The sequence below is a fragment of the Gavialis gangeticus genome, unplaced genomic scaffold (assembly GCF_001723915.1).
Source record: "Gavialis gangeticus isolate Ggan-Ray unplaced genomic scaffold, GavGan_comp1, whole genome shotgun sequence".
In the NCBI taxonomy this organism is placed as follows: Eukaryota; Metazoa; Chordata; order Crocodylia; family Gavialidae; genus Gavialis; species Gavialis gangeticus.
In genome coordinates this window covers 37,391,357-37,401,134 of record NW_017729004.1, presented here as the reverse complement: position 1 = coordinate 37,401,134, position 9,778 = coordinate 37,391,357, and the positions used below count along the sequence as shown (strand labels likewise).

At 41.4% G+C, this 9,778-nt stretch overlaps 1 long non-coding RNA gene across 1 annotated transcript; it reads left to right on the top strand.

Annotated features, from left to right (window-relative positions):
- Nucleotides 1-1,771: 1,771 nt before the first annotated feature.
- Nucleotides 1,772-3,332, top strand: LOC109291297. Its single transcript, XR_002095805.1, has 2 exons — nucleotides 1,772-1,989; nucleotides 3,142-3,332. It is a non-coding gene; the product is annotated as an uncharacterized LOC109291297 (long non-coding RNA).
- The last annotated feature ends 6,446 nt before the right edge of the window (nucleotides 3,333-9,778 follow it).

Below are 9,778 nucleotides of genomic sequence, written 5' to 3'. Positions count from 1 at the left end.
CAGCCCAGGAAGGCAGGCTCCACAGAAGGAAAAAGAAAATCAGCAAGTCTGATCTTCACCCCCGCCCCCACCTCCCCCTGGGCCTGCCTGCCTGCTTGAGCTGCATGGGGGGCCGAGTGCTTCCCTCTGCAGCTGCAGTGCTCCCCAGGACTGCCTGAGCTGGGTGGGTGCCGCCTGGTGGGGGGCTGGTGCTGCCTGGTGGGGGGCTGCTGCTGCCCGGCCCCCCAGCTCAGGGACTGCTCTGCCTGCCTGGAGCTCGCTTTCCCCTCCCTGCTGCTGGAGAGGCAGGTAAGGATCAGGCTCCAACATGGGTGTACACAACACGGGCATTTACTTTGCCCTAAATTGAAGTGGCGTTTTTAAAAAACCACCACTTCAATTTAGGGAGACTTAAAGCCCTGTGTCACGTACAAATGCCCTTCTCTGCTTGGTCACAGTCTAGCCTTTAAGTGCCTCAAACCACATAATTGTCTCAAGAATCCCTTTAGAAACTAGTTACTTCCCATTGAGCATTGTTAGCTGGGAGCTAGATAATGTCGAGGGTTTAAGGTATGACCACTTAGTGCTGCTGGGAGCTACAGCTCGTGTGTTCACCACAAACCAGTAGCAGGGGTTGGCCAGAATGTGGTAAAATGGAAAAAGAGGATTCAGTGAGCTAATGCTGCTCTTAGGTACCCACAGTGAGTGAGGACACCAGGATATACTGGCAGAAGCATCTGATGATCCTTGAAGCTTGGTGGAAGGTATATTTTTTTGAAGGCAAACAGCTGTGGGAATGACAAATGAATATAGTATTTAAATTAAGAGGAATATTTTTGCATTTTTCAAATCCTAGATGGTGAAGAGTATTCTGCACAGCAAACCTGCCAGGGCCCTTAAACGTGCCTCATTTGTACCACTCTACAAGCAGGCAACTGTAGTACTGCATGGCTGTGGCTACACTATTTCCCATTTGGAAGCTGGCTCCTGGAACTGTAAGTTTTCTGGGTAGATATGCCTTCATGCGATCATGCTGCTTCATGGAAAACTCTGAAATATTCTATTTGAAAGATGTTCTGATTTGCCCCAGTAAAGGAAAAAACCCACCAATTTTCTCATGCTGGGCACGGAAAGCATCTTTGGTTTTACTGGTCAAAAAATCGACCTTGGGTGCTTGAGAACCAGCTCTTACTAAAGTCAGTGGGAATCTTCCACCCACACAGATGACTGTGTTCAGTCTTCATCTTTCCTCTCCTGCTTGATCGCGTCTCTCTTGGAATCGCACATCTCTCATGTGGCAATATTTAGCAGTTCTATAAGGATTTAAGTTTTCAGATCATTAATTCCCTTAGTAGGTCTTGGAGGTCAGTAAATATAACACACATGCAGGAAATAAGGCTTTGCTTACATGTGAAAGTTGCACTAGTATTACTTAAATCCATTCACCTTAGGTTGAGTACCTTATTTTGATCTAATTTACACTAATTTCTAGTTCATCTAAGCTAAACCAAAATCAAGCTATGAAAGAATGAGCTATCAAGCTTAAATCAAACTATGAAAGAATGAGTTTAAAATCAAATCTCTCATGGAGAAGTCTGAGTCTGTGGCAAAATCAGAATTAGAAGTCAGACTCACTGGGCATGTCTACATGTGCAATTAATGCTCAGAAAGCTTACTGGGCAGTAAGTCAAATGAGAAGTAAGTCATAGTAAGCCCCCAAAGTAAGACATCCTTTTTTCAGATTGCTGTTTTCTTCTTGCATACTTTCTTCCTTGAATAGTTTTCACAAAGGTGGAAGAGTAGACTAGCTTTTAAACTGAATGTTTTTCAAAGTCTCTTCCATAAGATGGCAGTAGCTTCTTTAGTGAACAGGCCTGGTGGGCTGATGTGAATTAGTGTGTGAAGACCTGCTGGTAAGCTTAAAAAAATCAGACATCTAGTTTTTTCTGGGTTTCATTTCCCAGTGCCTGGTACAGGTCCCATATGACTTCAGTGGTGTGGACTAGTCAGGTATCTTATTTTTATTTGATAAAATACTCTTGCTTTTTCCCCCTTTTAGAACCTGCAGACACAGATGTCAAGAGGCGCACTTCCCGAGGGAGATGTTAGTGTCAAGTTACATTTCTGACATTCATAGTGGTTGACTGTGCAGAATGCAAAAGAGAGGAACAAACTTATTCAGACTTTTTTGGATCTTTTGAAAAAGTTTTGTTTTGCCTAGTTACTTCTTTAAAGGGGGAGACTTGGTTTGTGGGATCAGAGGAGACAGGAAAATAATAGTGATTTTTTTTTTCCCCCCGTCCTCCCCACTGCCCCACAAATAAGGAAGGGATTTATTCCATGTCATGGCCAAGCTAGATTCCCCCATTTGTTGTCTGTCTGTCTGTCTTTTTTACAAAACAGGCATGTTTTTAGGAGGTTTTGAGGTTTTGTCTGAGGGAAAACAGTAATAGGAAAATCTGTTTGAGAGGAGATCTATTTTCTGAAAATATTTAATGTAAAGGATTTTAAATCTCAGGTATTTTAATTTTCTTCTCCTAATATTTTAAGTTTATGCCATGTCATCTACAGTTGAATACACTTATGCATTTTTATGGGGTGTGATTATATGTATTATTCCTCAGCTGTATTTTCACAATTCAGATAAGCAATGGATATTTTTTTCTGGGTACGGTACAGTGTAGTTAATAGCCATAAAGTGCTTTTAGACACTGAGGTCAAAGTTGCTATTTAAGTGTAAAATATTTGTAATTATTTATTTAGCTCAAATGGCTGGGTGACAGTGCGGGGGTTGGGAGGGACCAGAAATTACCTCTATAGAATTTCCCTGGGGCTTGCATTTACTGGATAATGTTAGTCATCTGTTTTAGTTTCCTCTGGACCATTAGAATCAAATCCATCAAATGCACAGGAATCATAGTTAAAAAGTTAGAGAGTTTAGTTTCAAAGTGGAGAAAATTGGGTGGAGGCAGGAATAAAATACTGTGAATATCTATTTTTCACTCAAATCTTCTCTTTCTCCCCCCTTAACAAAACTTCCCAACTTTTCTGATTTTGATTGCTGTGTATTTGATTTTAATGATCTTGTTGCTCCAAATGAATTTTGTTAGAGGAAAATTCTTACAATGTTCTCCTGTCCTCTCTTAATATTAAAAATTGCAGTCTGATGTTAACCCCATTCCTGGGTCTTGATGTTGAAGTAAATGAGCCAGACCCAGAAAGTGTGAATGGTGTCCATGTATGTTCTAGGAAAGAGCTGAACTCCAGTGTCTGGCTTCCAGTCTTCATTGTAATCCCAACAGAGAATTTAAGTACTGGAGGCCAAGCACAGTGTGCTGATATGGCAGCTGAGGTGGGTTGCTTTTCTCTTATTTTTTCCCCCTTCAGTATGAATCTTTCCCCACTTCAGAATGACGAAGGAGAATTTTCAGTTCTTGAGCTTTGATCTGTGTTGAAGTGTCGAGCCTTCATGGAGATTTGTGTTTGGCAAACAACCTTGTATTATAAGGGGCCATTTCAACATTACTAGTCCAGAATATGCTTGTTGCGTAAATGACAATGAAAAGGCTTTCTACAATCTTTTTGAGAGGCTGCTTTCTTTCCATATTTTTAAATGAGATGAAAGCAAGTTATAGGATTCAAATTTTGAACATTTGATTTTGTGCACTAGCAAGTTCTTAATTTTTAAAAAGACTTTTTAAAAAACACTTTCCTCTGTGTAGAGGGCAGTGCTCCATCCCAGACAGGAATTATTTACATTGTGGTGGCATTTAGAGGTCCTATCGTGAATGCTCTAGGGCCTCTGGGAAGCAATTTAAATGAAACAAAGTGATCTGTAACTTAGCATAGCCCGGGGTGGCCCTAAGCATGTGGAGATTGTAAAACCTGGCTCTTGAAGCCCCCTCCTCTCCTACACTGAGCAAAGGGAGTGAGAGAGTGACAGACTAGATGATCTGCTCAGGTCCTTTCCGACCCTAGATCAGGGTGTCACAGGGACACAGAGTCAGACCAGGGGGAAGCCTGGGGCAGAGGCAGACCCCTGATCAAAGAAAAAGGAAAAAAACCCATACCTGCTGCAGGGGCCCAGGGGGGTGAAGAGGCGTGCCATGGAAAACCGCCCAAGCAGTCTATCAGCCGCACCCATCTCCAGCTGGGTAACACAATGAGGAGGCATCACCTGGTGAAGATAAAAATCAGCCATGAAAGTGCGGGAAAGGGGGCGTTGAGGGCCGCAGGACCGGTGGAGACCACTGCAGGAGCTGTAGAGGATCCCCGAGCCAGGGAAGTATGGCGGGGATTGAAGATGCTGGCAGGAAGGCTGGCAGCAGTGGCAGTGGTGGAGGCAGCAGGAGCTGCAAAGGATCCCCATGCCAGAGAAGACCGGTGGGGATCAAAGATGCCAGCAGGGAAGCTGGCAGCAGCAGCAGCGACAGTGGGAGGAGCTGCAGGGAATCTCCGTGCTGGAGAAGCCCGGTGGGGATCAAAAGAGCCGAAAGGGAGAGCCGGTGTGGGAGTGCTAATAAGAGGCAACGGGGGCCATGGCCACAGGGCAGAGGCGGGTCCCAGAGGGGAAGAAGGAGACCCCAGCTGGGGTGGAGGCATGGACCCCGACCCTGAGGGCATGTTTGCTTAGGGGCGATAGGGGACCGAGGGAGTACAGGACACTTCCCGTGATTCCCCCTTGTCCGTTTTACCCTTCCTTGTCTCATTGTTCTTGTAGTCGGGGTATCAGTTTTGTTTTTCATGTCGGGTTGCTTCTGAGGCCCAGGGATTTATGCTGGTGAAGGTATTTTGATTGTTTCCCTTTTTCGGGTTGTTCTATCTTAGTTCCCTGTCTAGTGCAGGTTAGCATAGCCCTCCTTCCCAGGCTGGGGTAGCAGTGACCTCGGTCGAAGGTGGGAAAGAGACCACGAGAGAGTGCGAAGAGGAACAGTGACATCTCCCATAGATAGTGCTGGGTGTCAGAAGGGACATCTCCGAAGGCAGTGAGTCACCAGATCCTCTGGGTCCAGTCAGAGCCCTAGGCACCCATCGGTGAGGAAGGATGTGGGGACCAGGAAGATATCAAAGGGGAATAGCTGCTAAAGATCTGGAGGCTCGTCTAGAAGGTTGGCATATGGCCGGCGTGTAGGGGAGGTTGGAGCCCCAGGGACATCTGCCGGGATGCATGTCCACTCTGGAGGCACCCTCAAAGGGGACCCCCTTCGCAGAGAGACCATCCAAAGTCATGGCAGGAGAGTTTGGGGGACACCCTCAATTACCTTCAGGTACCCTGGCGAACAAAGTCAGCTGCTCGGGCAAAGGTGGCTTGAGAGAGAGCCTTCGAGCGAAGACAGCCACACAGGGCTAGAGTGCAAAGGGTTGCAATCAAAGTGCCCAAAGCTTTCACCTCATAGATGGAATGACACTGGGTAGAATGGTTCAATTGTATATGGTGTGTACAAAGCCTTGGCCAGGCCTTTTATACAATAACAGTGTTTTAGTTTCTTCTCTTCCTGTATGCCAGTGATCCTCAACCAGGGTGCCAGGGGTGTTGCCAGATTCTTTGAAGGGTGCCTTGAGGTATGAGGAGATAAGCACAGACTCGGGCTTCTCCCTGCCTGGATGAATCCCCCCCTCCACCCCACCTTCCTAGCCCATCTGCAAGGACGTAAGCATTATAATATATAGATCAGTTTTGGAATTGGGTGCAACTTAATTCATAGACATTACAGAGGGGTGCCTTGAGTCCAAAAAGGTTGAGAACCACTGCTCTGTGCAAACTTCTGCTATGGAAAAAAACACCTAATGACAATATATTTGGTTGTAGGTAGGTCTTTAGAATAAATGACCTTGAGTAAACTGTATCTCACACATTGCTAACCATTATTGTGTACTTGTCTTTGGTGTTTAGCCACAAATAACTTGGGACAATGGTTTTTTGTATTATAGATTCATAGATTCATAGATTAAGGGTCGGAAGGGACCTAGTAGATCTTCTAGCCCGACCCCCCGCCAGGGCGGGAGAACAACAAAAAACCCCAAAAAGAGAAACAGGACTCAAATGAGTCCAGCCAGGTAGGCATCCAGCCTCTTCTTAAAGACCCCCAGGGTAGGGGCCAGCACCACTTCCCTTGGAAGTTGGTTCCAGCTCCTAGCCGCCCTAACTGTGAAGTAGTTCTTGCGGATGTCCAATCTATTATAACGCACCATGATTTACTTCCAGTGAGTGGTTAATTCCTGAGAGATAGAGTTGTGTTCAGCCGAAAGTTCTTTGGTATATTTTATGTTTAATCCAATGAAATGGGTCCAGTAGAAAGACTTAATATTTTCTTGCCATTTTCCAGTTTGTCTAATAAAAGGTATCATTTTGGAACCAAGAGTTCTAGTTTTTTTGTATATCATACTGAAAGAATTTACTCAGACTACTGAAAAAAAAAACAGGTCATGGAAATAATTTGTAACTGAATGTGTTCATAAATTCAGAGCTTCAATATGTGCAGTAGCAGTGTGACACTTTTTTCTGTTGAAGCTTTGTACAGACCTAGAACCTTAATATCCTTTTACTTGATCCTATTGGGTGAATTCCTTTTAAGTAACAGAGTTCCTATTTAAAAACCAAACCAAATAAAAAAGATCCCATGACAGTAGTGGTTCAAGGAAACAGGGGTGGAGAGGAAAGACTTGTGCTATATGCTGGACTGAGCATGGTTTATTCTGTTTACTGGCATATTGGTTTGAAATGAATTTAGAAGTCAAAGTAGTACACTGCAATATTAATCACAGGTGACCTTTGGCAGTTTCTGATTCCTCTCTGTATGGGAAAGGAAGTGGGAAGGACTTGCTAACCCACAGAGTATACAGAGAAAAAATTAATTAGGACCATGGTGTATGTCTATCTTCAGCTAGCCTTTGGTCTAGCCTTAGAAAGTTGATAACATGAAACTTAGCACATGATCCAATCCTGCCTAGTCCACAGAAACTGATGTTTTTCAGCTCCTTTGCTGGATCAGTTCCATAGTAAACCACACACTATAGTCAAAGACTATATGATGCTTTGTTTCAGAAGAGCAGAGTGGTGGCTTAAATGGGGTAACTCATGATTTATGACAAAGACAGAATTAAATTAGGCCCTTCTATCTTTTAGCTTATCCAACAGATGCAGCACCATTTTTACAAACCAGTTTTTAACTTCATCCTATTATTGTAGAAACTAATTCCTTTTGTGTTCCTTGCTAATTCTAACCTATATTTTCTTTTTTTAGACACCCATTGAAAATTGGTTAAAATTTTAATGCCAGAAATATTCTACATACATATTTTATTCTTTTTATTTTATTTCTAGCCTGTTTTATTTATTCTTATTCTATTTAAACATGTGTTAGAATGCTTTCCTGAACTGGGGCCTAAATAAAGTCTTTTTATTATATGAACAACTCAACTTCAACAGATTCTCAGAAAAATGTTTACATTAAATATCATGAAGTAGGTGTAATGGGCTATATGACTTTATATGCTGCTCCTATAATAATACCAATGGCAACTCTAAATCAGTTAAGTCCTTTTTACAGAATTAGTCCCCAGTGCTGTAATATGATCTGCTACCACAAAACCTTATGACCCCCAGAATCTTACTGAAGTCAATGGGACTTTGTGTGGGCTTAAGGGTCTGCACTTGTGAATCCTGTTGCTAGATTGGGACTTTAAAGTTGAAACTAGCGGCAAAACAGAATTCAGAATAATACAACCTTCTTGCGGTACATACTGTAAGGAGCATGACATCTTTATAGCTCTGGGGGTTTAAACATCTTACTATTTACTACCCTTCCAGTGTTTTATGGCAGTAAAAACTAGATTAAAAAGTCAAAACACAAATAAAAGTTTCCTTCACCCAAAGCTCTAGTATGGGCCGATGCTATTTATATTAAAGGTGCCAGTTCTTTAAGGAATCTGTACATACCAATAAAAATCCAATTTATGTACCAGAAATGGCTACATATGTTATGTAATTAGAATACCTGCACTGACTTCTGAAATGTATCTCTGTGGGGCCTGCTTTTAATCTAGTGTCGTCTCTTCAGATTATGAAATGAAATGTAGTTTTAGGGCATGTTATGAGAACCATATGGAAAGCCTGGCTGGCTGGTTGACTTGAATTTAGCATAGTACCTTGGGCTGCTTGGAGCATAGAATACTGTATACCTTTGAATGATACCTTAATCCACAATAAAGACGGACAGCTTGCTTTTCTGAAATCAAAACTGTTTTAATCAATGGCAACTTCTTTCCAAAACAAAATAAAACCCAAGCATGGATTACTGCTCAAATATTACGCACCTTGGAACAGTCAATATAAATGCAGCAGATGATAACGTGGATAAGATAAAATCATTCAGCTACCTAATAAATAAATATGAAAGATCCTCCAAGATGATACCTAATCAAATTCTCACTTGATTTATTGTCCCAATCTGAAATTTGCTTCACCCCTCAGTCATCTGACCTTGATTTATAGTGTGTATTTCTAAAAATTTTTAAAAGGGAAAACATTTAAAACATAGCAAATTGACCTAGCTGTCTCTATCCAGCCTCATGCTGCTTAAATTAATAGAACTTGTTCAAAAATATTGTCGAATGGATGGGATTTTTAAGTCAGTAAGGATCCAGTTTTGGTAACTAAATGTTATTCCTACACGGTAGAATACCAGAAGAAGTAAAGTCAATAAACTCCAAAAGCAAATATATTAAAGAATTCTTATGCATCATGATTTTCCTCTTGCCATCGAGGGAAAAGATTGTATTTTATACAGGAACTGAGATGTTTCCCTTTCTGTAGTCCTGTGTGGATTTAACTAAAGCAGCAACTAAGAGAAACAAGAAGTTTAATAAAGAAAGCCTTGTTGATAATTACAGAGTGGTTGTAAGCCTATGTTCATAGCCTTTATTTTTCTTGTTCAGAACTTTATTATGAATCTTTAGGTTTCAAATGACTCTTGATACTTTGCATGTGTGAGACAGATTTTTTTAGGTAAATAAACATGCCTTATTATTTTGGGACAATACTTCAAGTATATATTTTAAAGGGCGCGTTCTTTGCTTGACCACACATGATTTTTATAAATCTATATTCTAACTATTCTAAAATAAATTATCAGATTGTAAATAGCATAGGGTAAATAGAGAGAGAGGCATAATTACTGTTTCTAATTAACACTAAAGTAAATTGCTCTTAATATAAGATGATGTGATTTACTCCTACTTTCCAGCATTGTCCGAATCAGAAAATTAACCATAAAAATGTAGAAATGCTGCATTTGGCCGTCAAATTATAAATTGTATGCTATGCTACTTTAAGAGTTCCAGGAGGTCTTCATTTCAGCTGATTCACACACAAGATGCAAAGAACAGCATCAGAGTGAAAATCAGGCATTAGTTGAGAAAAATTTGAAACTCAAGATAACGTTTTAAGTGTCTCTTTCCTTTGCAAAGATAAAAAAGTCTTTGGATTCTCCTGTATCTAATTCTCTCTTCCTTCTTGCCTCTAAGTATTGCAGCATCATTTTATAATGCAGCACTATAGTTGTGAACAATTTAGAAAAAATATAGTTAACTTCAAACATATATATATAATATTCAATAAACCCACACTCTCGCTGATGACTACTGCAGACCCATCTGTTGCATTATATATTACTATATTTTTGAGGCGTTTGTGCAGGGGGAATTATTTTCACCAACTGTTGATTCAAAAGGCTGTGGCCAGCATGGCCCAAACCTTTTAAAGAGTTAAAACAGGCTCTCAGTCCACAGTAAGGTGGAT